This window comes from Loxodonta africana, chromosome 12, assembly GCF_030014295.1.
Source record: "Loxodonta africana isolate mLoxAfr1 chromosome 12, mLoxAfr1.hap2, whole genome shotgun sequence".
Classification (NCBI taxonomy): domain Eukaryota; kingdom Metazoa; phylum Chordata; class Mammalia; order Proboscidea; family Elephantidae; genus Loxodonta; species Loxodonta africana.
Window position 1 is genome coordinate 57462849 of NC_087353.1, and position 15778 is coordinate 57478626.

Genomic DNA, 15778 nt, shown 5'->3' on the forward strand with positions numbered 1-15778 from the left:
TCAGAGTTAACAAATTAAGTAGTGGGATTTGGTGGATTATTAGAATAGTTCAGATGAAGGTAATATAAAACCCAACAAAAAGATGTTCAAAGGTAGCACACTTACGGGTTGGTTAATCCTGTGGTTCAATGACATCGTGTTGTAATTGTTGTTCAACTCATAGCGACCCAATGTACAACAGAACGAAACACTCCTTGGTCCTGTGCCATCCTCAGAATCGTTGTTATGCTTCAGCCATTGTTGCAGCCACTGTGTCAACCCATCTCATTGAAGGTCTTCCTCCTACTTTATCAAGCATGATGTCTTTCTCCAGGGACTAGTCCCTCCTGATAACATGGCCAAAGTACATGAGATGAAGTCTCGCCATCCTCACTCTGCCATCCTTAGCATGTTATTGAAGGTGACAGTGAAGCTAGATAATACATGTAGACATGATGTCAAGCTAAGAAGAGTGTTTTTTTTCCCCAAGCTTGCTTGCCTTTGTTAGGGAAGAAAACCTTTCCCCATACCCTCAAGCATAGGTCCCTCCAATTCCATTGTCAGGGATTGTATCATGTACCCATTCTAAACCAATCATTTTCAGGAGTAAAAAGGTTACCATAATTGGTTTCAGCCTATTATGATTCACTTTCTGGCACGGTGGAAGGGCCCAGCCTCCCCTGGCCATATGCGTCCACAAAACCAAAGCTCTGTTTGGAAGGAAACAGAAATAGATGTCAGATAGGTACCCAACAGTATCTGCCACAAGTGATACCTGTTGACAGCTACTAAGAGCAAGCCTTGTGGGAATGGGTCACAAAAGAGGTACACCTAGGATATAGGGATCCCCGGAGAAAGGAGAAAGGTGCTGAAAAGTCAAGTGGAAGAATGATAAGGACAAACTGCCTACAGGCTAGACCAGTGCAAAGAATACATATTGAAAGAGTTCACAACCTGCTACATGGAGGCCTAAACCAAAGGTATGTTCATCATAGAGTCACAATGCTGCTCAAGTAGTCATCTTCCTGTCTCCTTTCCTTCATGCTTATATTTAATGGTGGTGTTATTTCAGGGATGTCTCATTTTTTGCTCAGGCTCTCCTGATCCGAATTTTACATGGCCCTTTTCTTTGAATCCTGTTCCATTATTACAAAGAGGTAAACATAGTTGCCAATGACAAGAAATAAAGCTTATGGTGTTAAGTCAATGGATAACCAGAGAGAGGGTTATCTCTGAAATGGGAGGGGAAACAAAATCTTTCCTAGACCTTCTAGGACCTAGCTACAAAAAATAAACCAGTAGGCCAAGAAAGAACGTTGAAATCTTACTAAAAGTAAAGAGATGAAATGCAAAGTCTAAGATAGACCAAGATTGAAAATAAGACAGAATTATTTGTAGTAGAGAAAAATTGGAAATGACCTAATATTTAAGTATTTTCGTTCCTCCCCACAATGAAATATTATTGCATCCATTTAAGATAACATTCATTATAAGGAGTTCTTAATAACAGGGGAAAATGGTTGCCTTATGATGTTGAAAAAGGCATACGAATTTGTGCATAAAACACCATCAGAATTATTCAAATGCATTGAAAAGAATAGTGAGGAAATGTACTAATGTCGAGTGATTGTCTTTGGGTGATGAGACAGGATAATTTTTTTTTTAAATACTTCTGTATTTTTCCTATTTGTTACAGTAAATACTTATTACTTTAATAATTAGCAGAGTAATTAAGCAAGGGTTCTGGAGTGAGACTGCCTAGATTGAAATTGCTCCTAATAGCTTAATAACTGTGACACCTCGGATTAATTATTTAACCTCTCTAAGTCTCCTTGTCTGCAAAATAAGAATAAAGGACATTTGGGAGTGATTAAATGAGATAATACATGTTGAACACTACTTAGCACACAAGAAGTGCATAAAAAATGTTAGCTTTTATCATCGAAACAGTGTTTAAAGACAATTATTACATGTTAGTGCTTTAACAATCAGAGATATCAATGTAATGCTCATATAGGTTCCTGTAATGAGGCATTTACTGAGAACTTGGAAGAGGGAAATAAGGCTGTCTTTTGAGAATTAAACTAGAAAAATGAAGATAAGATCAAGAGTCTAAAGAAAAAAGTAATCTTAAGGGTAGCATGTGTTACTGGTCTGAATAAGAAACCAGGGCCTGGAAAGGTAGTAAAGTCATGATTTACGGATCTGAAAAGGAATGAGTTTACAGAGGGGTCTAGACTGCATGGAACGAAGAAAAAGAAGAGTCGGTCCAAGAGTCCAGCACTGCTGAGACAAGGAACACTAGGCTTGCAGGACAGGCATTCCTGACACTAGAGAAGGATCTACTGTGTAAAAATCTCCCTTAAGGCTCTCTGCCTCCCCTTCCTCTGATACCTTGCTCACTAAGAACTTTCCGGTTAATGTTCTGGCTTCTAGAAACCTTGAGTTTTGAAGGCCATGTACCGGAGCAGGAATGTGAGAATTCCAGTCATTATAACTATAAACAAGTAAGCAAACGTTTGGGTTTAAGCCAGGGCTTCAAACTGGTTCATTCCAGTTTGAACCCCTGCTGAGAATTTGCGTTTCCACCCCCACATAAACTAAGTCAGAGTCTACATTTTTAATAAGATCCCCAGGTGATTCTTACGTATAACTCCCTGGGAACTTGTTAGAAATGCAGATTTTCAGCCCTGGGTACACTGACAGTATTAGTGGAAAACTATACCCTCCAGTGAACAGCCTGACCCTCTGAAACCATGCTAACTAGCTACATGGCTATCCTCTACCACCTCTGTCTTGGTTCTAACTGCAGCAAGCATTAACATCCTCGGTGATCCAAATTATACACTTTCATCATACTACAGCAAAAGAAAATCTCTTTGGAAGCACAATATTTCCTGGTTGTACTGGCTCTGATTCATGCAGAAATGAATAAACCTTTTAGAACCAAGAGTGGGAATAATCCGTTCCACCTCATCCCAGTCTTATGAAGCCTCTTTGTTCTGCTGGGAGTGTTCCCAGTGGGGTCCCAAGTCATCTCAAGCAGAGCAGATGCTGGCCAGTAAGGTGTCTACAGAGCCTGCCATGAAGTGCCTTGTTCATTATCTGTTTCTGGGACCCTGTGGAAAATGCTTTAAGAAACTCAGCTGTCCATCTGGGTAAGTCAGAAAAGTTGTGATCCAAGGGAAGGCATCTTGTCTTTTAATGAGGAACCAGTTTCTTGACTTTCATACTTCGTGATGGGCTCTCAGGGCTGCCACTGGGGAGGGAAGCTTTATTCTACATAATATAAAGGCCTTGAGTGAGTATGTCATTGTCTGTAAAATGGAGACAATACCTGTCCTTCAAGGTTGTTGGGGACGTAAATGAGAAAACACTGGAAAGACTGTATAACACAGTGTTTAGCACGTAGCAGACACTTAGCATTTATTAGTTCACTCACATTCCAGAAGTTCTACAGCCCTTTGTACATGTCTCTGTTGTAATCCTTATCAGACTATGTTGTAATCACACATCTCCTCAAAGACAGAGACTGTGTCTCTTCGTAACTGTATCCACGGCTCCTGGCACAGGGCTTCACTGTCTTTAAGTGAGGGAAGAAGGAAGGGAAAGAACCCAATATCCAAGTTCAGTCACCATCTCACCCACATCCTTTTTCAGCTTGATTTTTATTTATGAAAATATCATATTGCTTGTCCATGTAAATAATATCTCTGCAAAGATACCAGGAAACTGGTAACAGTGGTTGCCTGGAGAACCTCAGTACTCAGAGTCAAAGGGAAGCCTACTTTTCCCCATCTCTCCTTTATTCTGCTTAAAAATTTTTACCATGGGCACGCACTAGTTCTAAAAAAAAAAGTTTAATGCCCAAAAATCTCCCCAAGTTTGGCCAAAATGTCATGTTGGACAGTCTGTAAATATCATAAAGAAGAAATATAAATGGCTAATAAAAATAGAAAACAAATCCAAACTTACCAAGAAATGCAAATTAAAACACTGAGATCCTTTTCACTTAGATTACAGAGAGGTAAAGAATGATAATACCCCATGTTGGCAAAAGTGTGGAGGAAGAGTTTTCTCATTCTTGATGTGAGAAGAAATTGGTAAAACCTTCCTGGCAGGGGCGCTAGGGTTTGTTTCAAAATGTAGAACTTGTATAATTTTTTTTTCAGTTATTATTTTTTTCTATGTTTAATTAACCCCTTGGTTAACATAAACAAGGTTTTGTTTATTCCTACTGAAGGGCTATGAAAAAGTCTTAACAGCAAATGAAATTACCTTCTTGCTTCAAGTATAAACTGTCCAGTTTGTAGAAACCAGCTCCACTTTGAATTAAAACAGCAGAACTTGTGTAATTTTAACTGACCTTCTAGGAATTGTCCCTAAGAAAATCATTCGTAAATTGTGCAGATTTGTGTACCACGTTGTTAGTCACAGTATCACTTATAACCTGAATGCCTGGGTGGTGCTGGTTGTGCTGTAGGTACCATCAAGTCAATTCCAACTCATAGTGACCCCATGTGACGAGTAGAACTGCCCTGTTGGGTTTCCTAGGCTGTAATCCTTACAGGAGCAGATCATCAGGTCTTTTCTCCCACGTAGGCACCAGGTGGGTTCAAACCACTCACCTTTAGGTTAGCAGTCTAGTGCTTAACCGTTGTGTCCCCAGGGCTCCTGAATGCCTGAGTATTGGCGGGAAGACCTAATCACCACTCCCTGCAATTCTCCCTTTCCAGCCCCAATCTACTGATTACCTTTCACAAATACAGCGATGACTGGGGCCATAGGTGGTGGAATCCAGAGGGGGCAGGCTTTGGGATCTCCCAGTGTTGGGGTAAGAGAGTAGTACTGGACTTCATTCCCTAATGAGCTAGATAAGAACCGGGATGGGGATGGGAGAGAGAAGACCGAGGCAAAATTAAAATGCCTTAATTTCTGAAGAGACTTTGGCCTTGGAGATTTATGGGACTGCACAGAAGAAGGACAGAGCCTGCCATGTATATGGCAGCTTGTAGGCCACTGGAAGGGCCTGATGATCTCTCTGACTCCAAGGCAGAGAGAGTGGGATTTGTAGCTAGGAAGGGGAAACTGGGGGCTCCCCTTTACCTCCATAGAGGACTACCTCTGCTTAGCAGCTTGGGGTGGGGCCAGATGACAGGAGCAGAGGTGGCTGGCATGCCACCTCTTACAGTGCCTCTAGGTGAAAAGAGCCAGGCAATGCTGTTGGGTCACAGACCACACTTTAAATAGCGAGGACCTAGGTAGGATTTGCCCCTCTTGTATGATTGAAGGCGATAACCACTGTATCCATGCTCCAGCTGGTGGGAAAGGGGAGAAGAAAGGAAGTGGAGGGAAAGAAATTTCCTTTTTCTAATCCCATCTTTCTTTTTGAAGTTTTCAAACCTATTGAATATTTGAAAGGATAATGCACTAAACCCAAACAGATTAAGTGGTTTTTGACATTTAAGTAATTTCCTTTGAAGACTATGACACAGATGTTCGTACACCACTTCTACTTTTGTCCATTGGTAAAAACCTTGGTACATAGCCTCACCTTGCTGCAGGAGAGGCTGAGAAATATCGCCCAGCTTGATAGCCATTTGTCCCGCTGAAGAGGGGTGGGGGCTCTATTACTACAAGAAGGTATGATACAGCAGTTATTTTTTTTTAATAATTTATATTGTGCTTTAAGTGAAAGTTTACAAATCAAGTCAGTCTGTCACATATAAGCTTATATACACCCTACTCCATACTCCCACTTACTCTCCCCCTAATGAGTCAGCCCACTCCCTCCTTCCAGTCTCTACTTTCGTGACGATTTTGCCAGTTTCTAACCCTCTCTACCCTCCTATCTCCCCTCCAGACAGGAGATGCCAACACAGTCTCAAGTGTCCACCTGATACAAGTAGCTCACTCTTTGTCAGCATCTCTGTCCAACCCATTGTCCAGTCCCTTCCATGTCTAATGAGTTGTCTTCGGGAATGGTTCCTGTCCTGGGCCAACAGAAGGTTTGGGACCATGACCGCCGGGATTCCTCTAGTCTCAGTCAGACCATTAAGTCTGGTCTTTTTATGAGAATTTGGGGTCTGCATCCCACTGATCTCCTGCTCCCTCAGGGGTTCTCCGTTGTGCTCCCTGTCAGGGCAGTCATTGGTTGTGGCCGGGCACCATCTAGTTCTTCTGGTCTCAGGATGATGTAAGTCTCTGGTTCATGTGGCCCTTTCTGTCTCTCGGGCTCATAGTTATCGTGTGACCATGGTGTTCTTCATTCTTCTTTGATCCAGGTGCAGCAGTTATTTTTAAAAGAAGCAGGTATGAGAGAATGGGTGCCACAAGTTGCCACGGAGTCAATTCCAACTCACGATGACCCCATGTGTGTCAGAGTAGAACTGTACTCCATAGGGTTTTCAATGGCTGTTTTTTGGGGAGTAGACCACCAGCTGTCTCTGAGTGGACTCGAACCACCAACCTTTTAGTTAACAGCAAATGTGTCAACTGTTTGCCCTGCATGGGGACTCCGAAGAGTTGCTGTCAGGTCAATTTTCACTTATAGTGACCCCATAGAACAGAGTAGAATTCCCCCTTAGGGTATTCCAAGGCTGTAAATCTTTGTAGAAGCAGGCTGCCTCAATTTTCTCCCATGGAGCGCTGGTGGATTCAAACCACAGACCTTTCAGGTAGCAGCCAAGTGCTTAACCACTGTGCCACCAGGGCTCTTAGAGAATAGATGTTCTTGTTAGGTGCCATCTAGTTGGTTCCAACTCATAGCGACCTTTGTACAACAGAACAAAACATTAATATAACACAGAAGTAAAATTTTGTTGAAAATAATTCAAAAGTGGTTGCAGCAATACATCGACAGGGAACTGCAAGAAATTCAGGCTGCATTCAGAAGAGGACATGGAACGAAGGATATCATTGCTGACGTCAGGTAGATCTTGGCTAAAAGCAGAGAATACCAGAAAGATGTTTACCTATGTTTTATTGACTGCAAAGTCATTTGGCTGTGTGGATCATAAAAAGCTATGGATAACATTGCAAAGAATACAAATTCCAAGCAGTTGGCTCATGTGGAACCTGTACATAGACCAAGAGGCAGTTGTTCAGACAGAACAAGGGGATACTCTATGGCTTAAAATCAGAAAAGGTGTGCATACTTATTCAATCTGTATGCTAAAGAAATTATCCAAAAAGCTGGACTATATGAAGAAGAATGCAGCATCAGTATTGGAGGAAGACTCATTAACAACCTGTGATACACAGGTGACAATAATAGATTAAAAAAAAAAAAAAAACATTGCTGTTGAGTAGATTCCGACTCATAGCAACCCTATAGGACAGAGCAGAACTGCCCCATAGGGTTTCCAAGGACTGGCTGGTGGATTAAAACTGCCAACCTTCTGGTTACTGGCTGAGCTCTTAACCACTGGGCTTCCAGGGTTCCACAGTAATAGATACCAAACCCATTGCAGTGGAGTCGATTCCTAGTCAGTTCAGACTCAGAGACCCTATAGGACAGAGTAGAACTGCCCCATAGATAGCGCGGCACAGTTAAGATACCTCTGGTACTGACTCACTGAATCTTGTGACCAGTTGTTGTTTTCTTCAAGTTAGATCCTGGAAAACTTCGGGCTAAATTTGGGGCCCCTCGGTGGAACGTAGGTGGAACGTAGGTAGGACATCATAGGATGCATTTATATACTGTGTTGCTCTTTAGTTTTCCTACCCTAATTTTTCCTTTGTCTCATTCATCTTGCTGTATGTTGTGTGGATTTTTGTAATAAGCCATAAATTTTTAAACAAGTTGAATTATAAATAATTTAATAATGTCATACTAAATGTAATTTTGTAGAGTGCTGAAAATGTTCTGAACTGCCCTAAACGTGCTTTACCACAGTATCTTTGCTCACAATAGCATATTTGTGGTAACAGAGTTGTAAATAATGTTACATTGATCTTTATTTTGTCGAAGTGATTTTCCAGTCTTTTTAAAAAAAATAAGAATTTACAGGAACTGTCACAAAAAGGAAATGTAAATACAGGTTGCTTTACATAAATTAAGAGTCCACCTGCCACTGTACATCATATTCTGTAGACAACGAAATATCTATTCCTTGTTATTTTGTATCATCTTGTTATACTGTTGTTGTCAGGTGCCACTGAGTTGGTTCCAACTCATAGCGACGCTGTGTGCAACAGAATGAAACACTGCCTGGTCCAGCGCCATCCACACAATCGTTACGCCTGAGCCATTGTTGCAGCCACTGTGTCATACCATCTCATTGAGGGTCTTCCTCTTTTTCGCTGATCATCTACTTTGCCAAGAATAATATCCATTTCTAGGGATTGGTCCCTCCTGATAACATGTCCAGAGTACATGAGATGAAGCATTGCAATCCTCACTTCTAAGGAGCATTCTGGCTGAACTTCTAAGACAGATTTTTTCATTCTTCGGGCAGTCTATAGTGTATTCAATATTCTTTGCCAACACTGTAATTCAAAGGCACGAATTCTTCTTTAGTCTTACTTACTCACTGTCTAGCTTTCTCATGGATGTAAGGTGACTGAAAATACCATGGATTGGGACAGGTGCACCTTAGTGCTCAAAGTGACATATTTGCTTTTTAACACTTTAAAGAGGTCTTTTGCAGCAGATTTGCCCAATGCAATATGTCTTTTGATTTCTTGACTGCAGCTTGCATGGGCCGTGGTTATGGATCCAAGTAAAATGAAACTTTAATATTTTCTCCGCTTATCATAATGTTTATTTGTCCAGTCATGAGGATTTTTGTTTTCTTTATATTGAGATGTGATCCATACAGAAGTCTTTATCTTCATCAGTAAGTGCTTCAAGTCTCTTCGCTTTCAGCAAGCAAGGTTTTATCAGCTGCATATCACAGGTTAATGAGTCCTCCTCCAATCCTAATGCCATATTTCTTCTTTACATAGTCCAGCTTCTTGAATTACTTGCTCAGCATACAGTTTGAATACATTTGGTGAAAGGATACAACCCTGACACCTTTCCTGATTTTAAACCTCAAAGTATCTCCTTGATCTGTTTGAACAACTGCCTCTTTGTCTATGTACGGGTTCCACATGATCACAATTATTAAGTGTTCTGAAATTCTCGTTTCTTTATAATGTTATCCATAATTTGTTACAATCCACACAGTCGAATATGGCCCTAAACATGCTTTACCACAGTATCTTTGCTCACAATAGCATATTTGTGGTACTTAAACTGCTAACTGCTGAGTTACAGAGTTAGTCAATAAAACACAGGTAAACATCTTTCTGGTATTCTCTGCTTCGGCCAAGATCCATCTGATGTCAGCAATGATATACCTCCTTTTATGTCCTCCTCTGAATCTGTCCTGAATTTCTGGCAGCTCCGTGTCGATATACTGCTGCAACAATTTTTGAATTATCTTCAGCAAAATTTTACTTGTGTGTGATATTAATGATACTGTTATATAATTTCTGCATTCGGTTGAATCACCTTTCTTTGGAATGGGCGCAAGTATGAATCTCTTCTAGTAAGTTGGCCAGGTAGCTGTCTTCCAAATTTCTTGGCATACAGGAGTGAGTGCTTCCAGCATTGCATCAGTTGTTCAAACATCTTAACTGGTATTCTGTCAATTCCTGGAGCCTTGTTTTTCACCAATGCCTTCAGTGCAACTTGGACTTCGTCCTTCAATTCCATCATGCAGTGGTCAAGATTGTGTGTCAACTTGGCTGGGCCATGATTCTCAGTGTTTTGACAGTTGTATAATGTTGTGATCACTTCCCTGTTGAAATTCGATATGTGATCACCCCCATGATGGAATCTGCTGAGTGGTACTGGCTGGGGTGGGGCCTGTGGCAGCTCACTGCCCCCTCAGCTCTCATCTCTCTGCCTTTCACTGCCAACTTACTTCCTGCTGGCCTTGCCAAGGTTGTTGACTTGTTCTGGATCCAGCAACTGTCTATCTGACCTCTGGCTCATGGGACTTGAGCTAGTAACTTACCTGTCCATCACTGGGATTCGTCGATCTTCACGGCCTGCGAGCAAGAGTCCTGCTGCCCAACCTGCCAATCTTGGGTTCGCTGGCCCCTGCAGCTACGTATATCAGGAGAAGCCTTGCAGTCTTGCCTGCCGACCTTGGGGATTCCTCGACCTTCACAACCTGTGAGCGGGAGCCCTGCTCTCTGAACTGCTTCTCCTCGTTCACCAGCTTCTGACTCTCCACGAACTGGGAAAGGCGTCTATCCTGATCCAAGGACTTGGGAAGTTCTAACCTCTACAATTGCATGAGCTTTTACCTTGATATAAATCTGTCTATATACATTTATACGCTTTACTGGTTTTGTTTCTCTAGAGAACCCAGCCTAAGACACATCAGTTCTTGATCATATGTACTTCCTGAAATGGCTGAATGTTAACCAATTCTTTTGGGGACAGTTTTACTCTGTGTATTCCTTCCATCTTCATTTGATGCTTCCTGCATCATTTAGTATTTTCCCTGTAAATCCTTCAGTATTGCAACTCGAGGCTTGAATTTTTTCTTCAATTCTTTCAACTTGAGAAATGCTGAGTGTGTTCTACCCTTTTGCTTTTCTAACTCCAGGTCTTGCCACGTTTCATTATAATACTTCTGTTCAGCTCTATTACTTCATCATTTCTTCCATTTGATTTAGCTACTCTGTGTTCAAGAGCAAGTTTCAGAATCTCTTCTGACATTCATTTTGGACTTTTCTTTCTTTCCTGTGTTTTTTTTTTTTTAATTATTATTTCCTTTAAGGAAAAGTTTACACATCAAGTAAATCTCTCATACAAAGATTTATATACACCTTGCTATATGTTCCTAGTTGCTCTCCCCCCAATGAGACAGCGCACTCCTTCTTTCCACTCTCTATTTTCGTATCCATTCGGCCAGCTTCTGACCCCCTCTGCCCCCTCATCTCCCATCCAGACAGGAGCTCCCCACATAGGCTCATGTATCGATCCAAGAAGCTCATTCCTCACCAGTATCATTTTCTATCCCATGTTCCAGTCCAATGCCTGTCTGAAGAGTTGGCTTTAGGAATGGTTCCTGTCTTGGGCTAACAGAAGGTCTGGGAACCATGACCTCAGGGGTCCTTCTAGTCTCAGACAGACCATTAAGACTGTTCTTTTTATGAGAATTTGAGGGGTGCGTCCCACTGCTCTCCTGCTTCCTCAGGGGTTCTCTTTTCTGTTCCCTGACAAGGCAGTCATCAGTTGTAGCTAGGTACCATCTAGTTCTTCTGGTCTCAGGCTGATGTAGTCTCTGGTTTATGTGGCCTTTTCTATCTCTTGGGCCCATAATTACCTTCTATCTTTGGAGTTCTTCATTCTCCTTTGCTCCAGGTGGTTTGAGGCCAATTGATGCATCTTAGATGGCTGCTTGCTAGTGTTTAAGACCCCAGACACCACCTTACAGAGTGGGATGCAGAATGTTCTTAATAGATTTTATTATGCCAGTTGACCTAGATGTCTCTGAAACCATGGTCCCCAAACCCCGCCCCTGTTATGCTGGCCATCGAAGTGTTCATTTTATTCAGGAAATTGCTTTTGGTTTAGTCCATTGTGCTGACCTCTCCTGTATCGTGTATTGTCTTTCCCTTCACCTAAAATAGTTCTTTTCTACTATCTAATTAGTGAATACCCCTATCCCTTCCTCCCTCCCCACTCCGGCAACCAACAAAGAATATTTTCTTCTCTGTTTAAACTATTCTTCAAGTTCTTATGATAGTGGTCTCATACAATATTTGTCCATTTGCAACTGACAAATTTCACTCAGCATAATGCCTTCCAGATTCCTCCATGTTATGAAATGTTTCACGGAGTCATCATTGTTCTTTAATGATGCATAGTATTCCAAGGTGTGAATATACCATAATTTATCCGTTCATCCATTGATGGGCACCATGGTTGCTTCCATGTTTGCTATTGTAAACAGTGCTGCAGTGAACATGGGTGAGGATATATCTGTTCCTGTAAAGGCTCTTGTTTCTCTAGGATATATTGTAAGGAGTGGGATTGCTGGATTGTATGGTAGTTCTATTTCTAGCTTTTTAAGGAAGTGTCAAATCTACTTCCAAAGTGGTTGTACCATTTTACGTTCCCACAAGCAGTGTGTAACACTTATGCACTGTTCCAGTCTCTCCACAGCCTCTCCAACATTTATTATTTTGTGTTTTTTGGATTATTGCCAGCCTTGTTGGAGTTAGATGGAATCTCATTGTAGTTTTGATTTGCATTTCTCCGATGGCTAGTGATTGTGAGCATTTCCTCGTGTATCTGTTAGCTACCTGAATGTTTTCTTTAGTTAAGTGCCTGTTCATATCCTCTCCCCATTTTTTAATTGGGTTATTTGTCTTTTTGCGGTTGAATTTTTGTGGTATCATGTTGATCTTAGAGCTCAGACGCTGATGAGAAATGTCATAGTTATAAGCTTTTTCCTAGTCTGTAGGTAATCTTTTTACCCTTTTGTTGAAGTCTTTGGATCACCATAGGTCTTTGATTTTTAGGAACTCCCAGTTATCTAGTTTCTCCTCTGGTATTTGTGCATTGTTAGTAATGTTTTGTATACTGTTTATGCCATGTATTAGCACTCCTAGCATTATCCCTATTTTTTCTTCCATGATCTTTGTCATTTTAGATTTGATGTTTACATCTCTGACCCATTTTGGGAAACCTTGGTGGCATAGCGGTTAAGTGCTACGGCTGCTAACCAAAGGGTTGGCAGTTTGAATCCACCAGGCGCTCCTTGGGAACTCTGTGAGGGCAGTTCTACTCTGTCCTATAGGGTTGCTATGAGTTGGAATCGACTCGACGGTGCTGGGTTTGGTGTTTTGGTTTTGACCCATTTTGAGTTAGTTTTTCTGTGTGGTGTGAGGTATGGGTCTTGTTTCATTTTTTTTGCTGATGGATAGCCAGTTATGCCAGCACCATGTGTTAAAGAGACTGTCTTTTCCACATTTAACTGACTTTGGGCAATTGTCAAATACCAGCTGCTCATATGTGGATGGATTTATGTCTGGATTCTCAGTTCTGTTCCATTGGTCTGTGTATCTGTTATTGTACCAGTACCAGAATGTTTTGACTACTGTAGTGGTATAATAAGTTCTAAAATCAGGCAGAGTTGAGGCCTCCCACTTTGTTCTTCTTTTTCAATAATGTTTTGCTTATCCGAGGCCTCTTTCCCTTCCACATGAAGTTGATGATGTTTCTCCATCTCATTAAAAAGTGTCATTGGAATTTGCATTGGAATTGCATTGTATCTACGGATTGCTTTTGGTAGAATAGACATTCACAATGTTAAGTCTTCCTAACCATGAGCAAGGTATGTTTTTCCACTTATGTAGGTCTCTTCTGGTTTCTTGGAGTGGTGTCTTGTAATTTTCTTTGTACAAGTATTTTACCTTTCTGGTAAGATTTATTCCTAAGTATTTTGTCTTTTTGGGGGCTGCTGTAAATGGTATTGATTTGATGATTTCCTCTTCGATGTTCTTTTTGTTGATGTAGAGGAATCCAACTGATTTTTGTATGTTTATCTTGTATCCCGATACTCTGCTGAACTCTTCTATTAGTTTCAGTAGTTTTCTGGAGGATCCTTATGGCATTCTTTGTATAAGATCATGTCATCTGCAAATAGAGGTATTTTTACTTCTTCCTTGCCAGTCTGGATGCCCTTTATTTCTTTATCTAGCCTAATTGCTCTGGCTAGGACCTCCAGCAGAATGTTGAATAAGAGTGCTTATAAAGGGCATCCTTCTCTGGTTCCTGATCTCAAGGGGAATGCTCTCAGACTTTCTCCATTTAGGATGATGTTGGCTGTTGGCTTTGTATAAATGCCCTTTATTATGTTGAGGAATTTTCTTTGTATTCCTATTTTGCTCAGAGTTTTTCTCACGAATGGGTGTTGAACTTTGTCAAATGCCTTTCTTGCATCAATTGATAAGATCATGTGATTCTTGTCTTTTATTTATATGATGGATTCCATTAATTGTTTTTCTAATGTTGAACCATCCCTGCATACCTGGTATGAATCCCACTTGGTCATGGTGAATTTCTTTTTTTTTTTTTTTTTTGATATGTTGTTGAATTCTATTGGCTAGAATTTTGTTGAGGATTTTTGCATCTAAGTTCATGAGGGATGTAGGTCTGTAATTTTATTTTTTTTGTGGTGTCTTTACCTGGTTTTGGTATCAGGGACATGCTGGCTTCATAGGATGAGTTTGGGAGTATCCTGCCTATTCTATGCTCTGAAATACGTTTAGTAGTAGTGGTGTTAACTCTTCTCTGAAAGTTTGGTAGAACCCTGTAGTGAAGCCATCTGTTCGGGGCTTTTTTGTTGTTGTTGGGAGTTTTTAAATTACCTTTTCAGTCCCTTTTTTTGTTATGGGTTTATTTAGTTGTTCTACCTCTGTTTGTGTTAGTTTAGGTAGACACTGTGTTTCTAGAAATTCATCCATTTCTTCTAGGTTTTCAAATTTTTAGAGTACAGCTCTTCGTAGCAATGTGATATGATTCTTTTAATTTCAGTTGGGTCTTTTCTGATATCGCCCTTCTGTCTTATCTGCTTCCTCTCCTGTTTTTCTTTTGTCAGTTTGGCCAATGTTTTATCAATTTTGTTAATTTCTTCAAAGAACCAGCTGTTGGTCTTGTTAGGTCTTTGAATTGTTTTTCTGTTCTCTATTTCATTTAATTCTGCTCTAATTTTTATTATTTGCTTTCTTCTGGTGCCTAAGGGTTTCTTTTGTTGCTCTCTTTCTGTTCAAGTTGTAGGGATAATTCTTTGATTTTGGCCCTTTCTTCTTTTTGAATGTGTGCATGAATTGCCATAAATTGACCTCTGAGCACTGCTTTAGCTTTATCCCAAACGTTCTGATAGGAAGTGTTTTCACTCTCATTGGAGTCTATGAATTTCTTTATCCCATCCGTCATTTCTTGTATAACCCAATCATTTTTGAGCAGTGAATTGTTCAGTTTCCAAGTGTTTGATTTCTTTTCTCTGCTTTTTCTGTTATGAATCTCTACTTTTATAGCCTTATGGTCAAAAAAGATGGTTTGTAATATTTCAACGTTTTGGATTCTGCTAAGGCTTGCTTTATGACCTAATATTTGGTCTATTCTAGAGAACGTTCCATGTGCACTAGAAAAGAAAGTATGCTTGGCTGCTGTTGGATGAAGTGTTCTGTATATGTCTATGAGGTCAAGTTGGTTGATTGTGGCAATTACATCTTCAGTGTATTTATTGAGCTTCTTTCTGGATGATCTGTCCTTCATCGAAAGTGGTATGTTGAAGTCCCCTACTAAAATTGTGCAGCTGTCTAGCTCAGTTTTTAATGCTGTTAGAATTTGTTTTATGTATCTTGCAGCCCTGTCATTGGGTGCATACATATTTAATATGGTTATATCCTCCCGGTATATTGTCCCTTTAATCATCATACAGTGTCCTTCCTTATCCTTTGTCGTGGATTTAACTTTAAAGTCTATTTTGTCCAAAATTAATATTGCCACTCCTGCTCTTTTTCGATTGTTGTTTACTTGATATATTTTTTTCCATCCTTTGAGTTTTAGTTTGTGTCTCCTAGTCTAAGGTGTGTCTCTTGTAGGCAGCATATACACGGATCATGTTTTTTAATCCATTCTGCTACTCTCTGTCTCTTTATTGGTACATTTAGTCCTTTTACCTTCAGCATAATTATGGATAGGTATGGGTTTAGTTCTTTCATTTTTTTTTTAATTTTTATTGTGCTTTAAATGAAAGTTTACAAATCAAGTCAGTCTCTC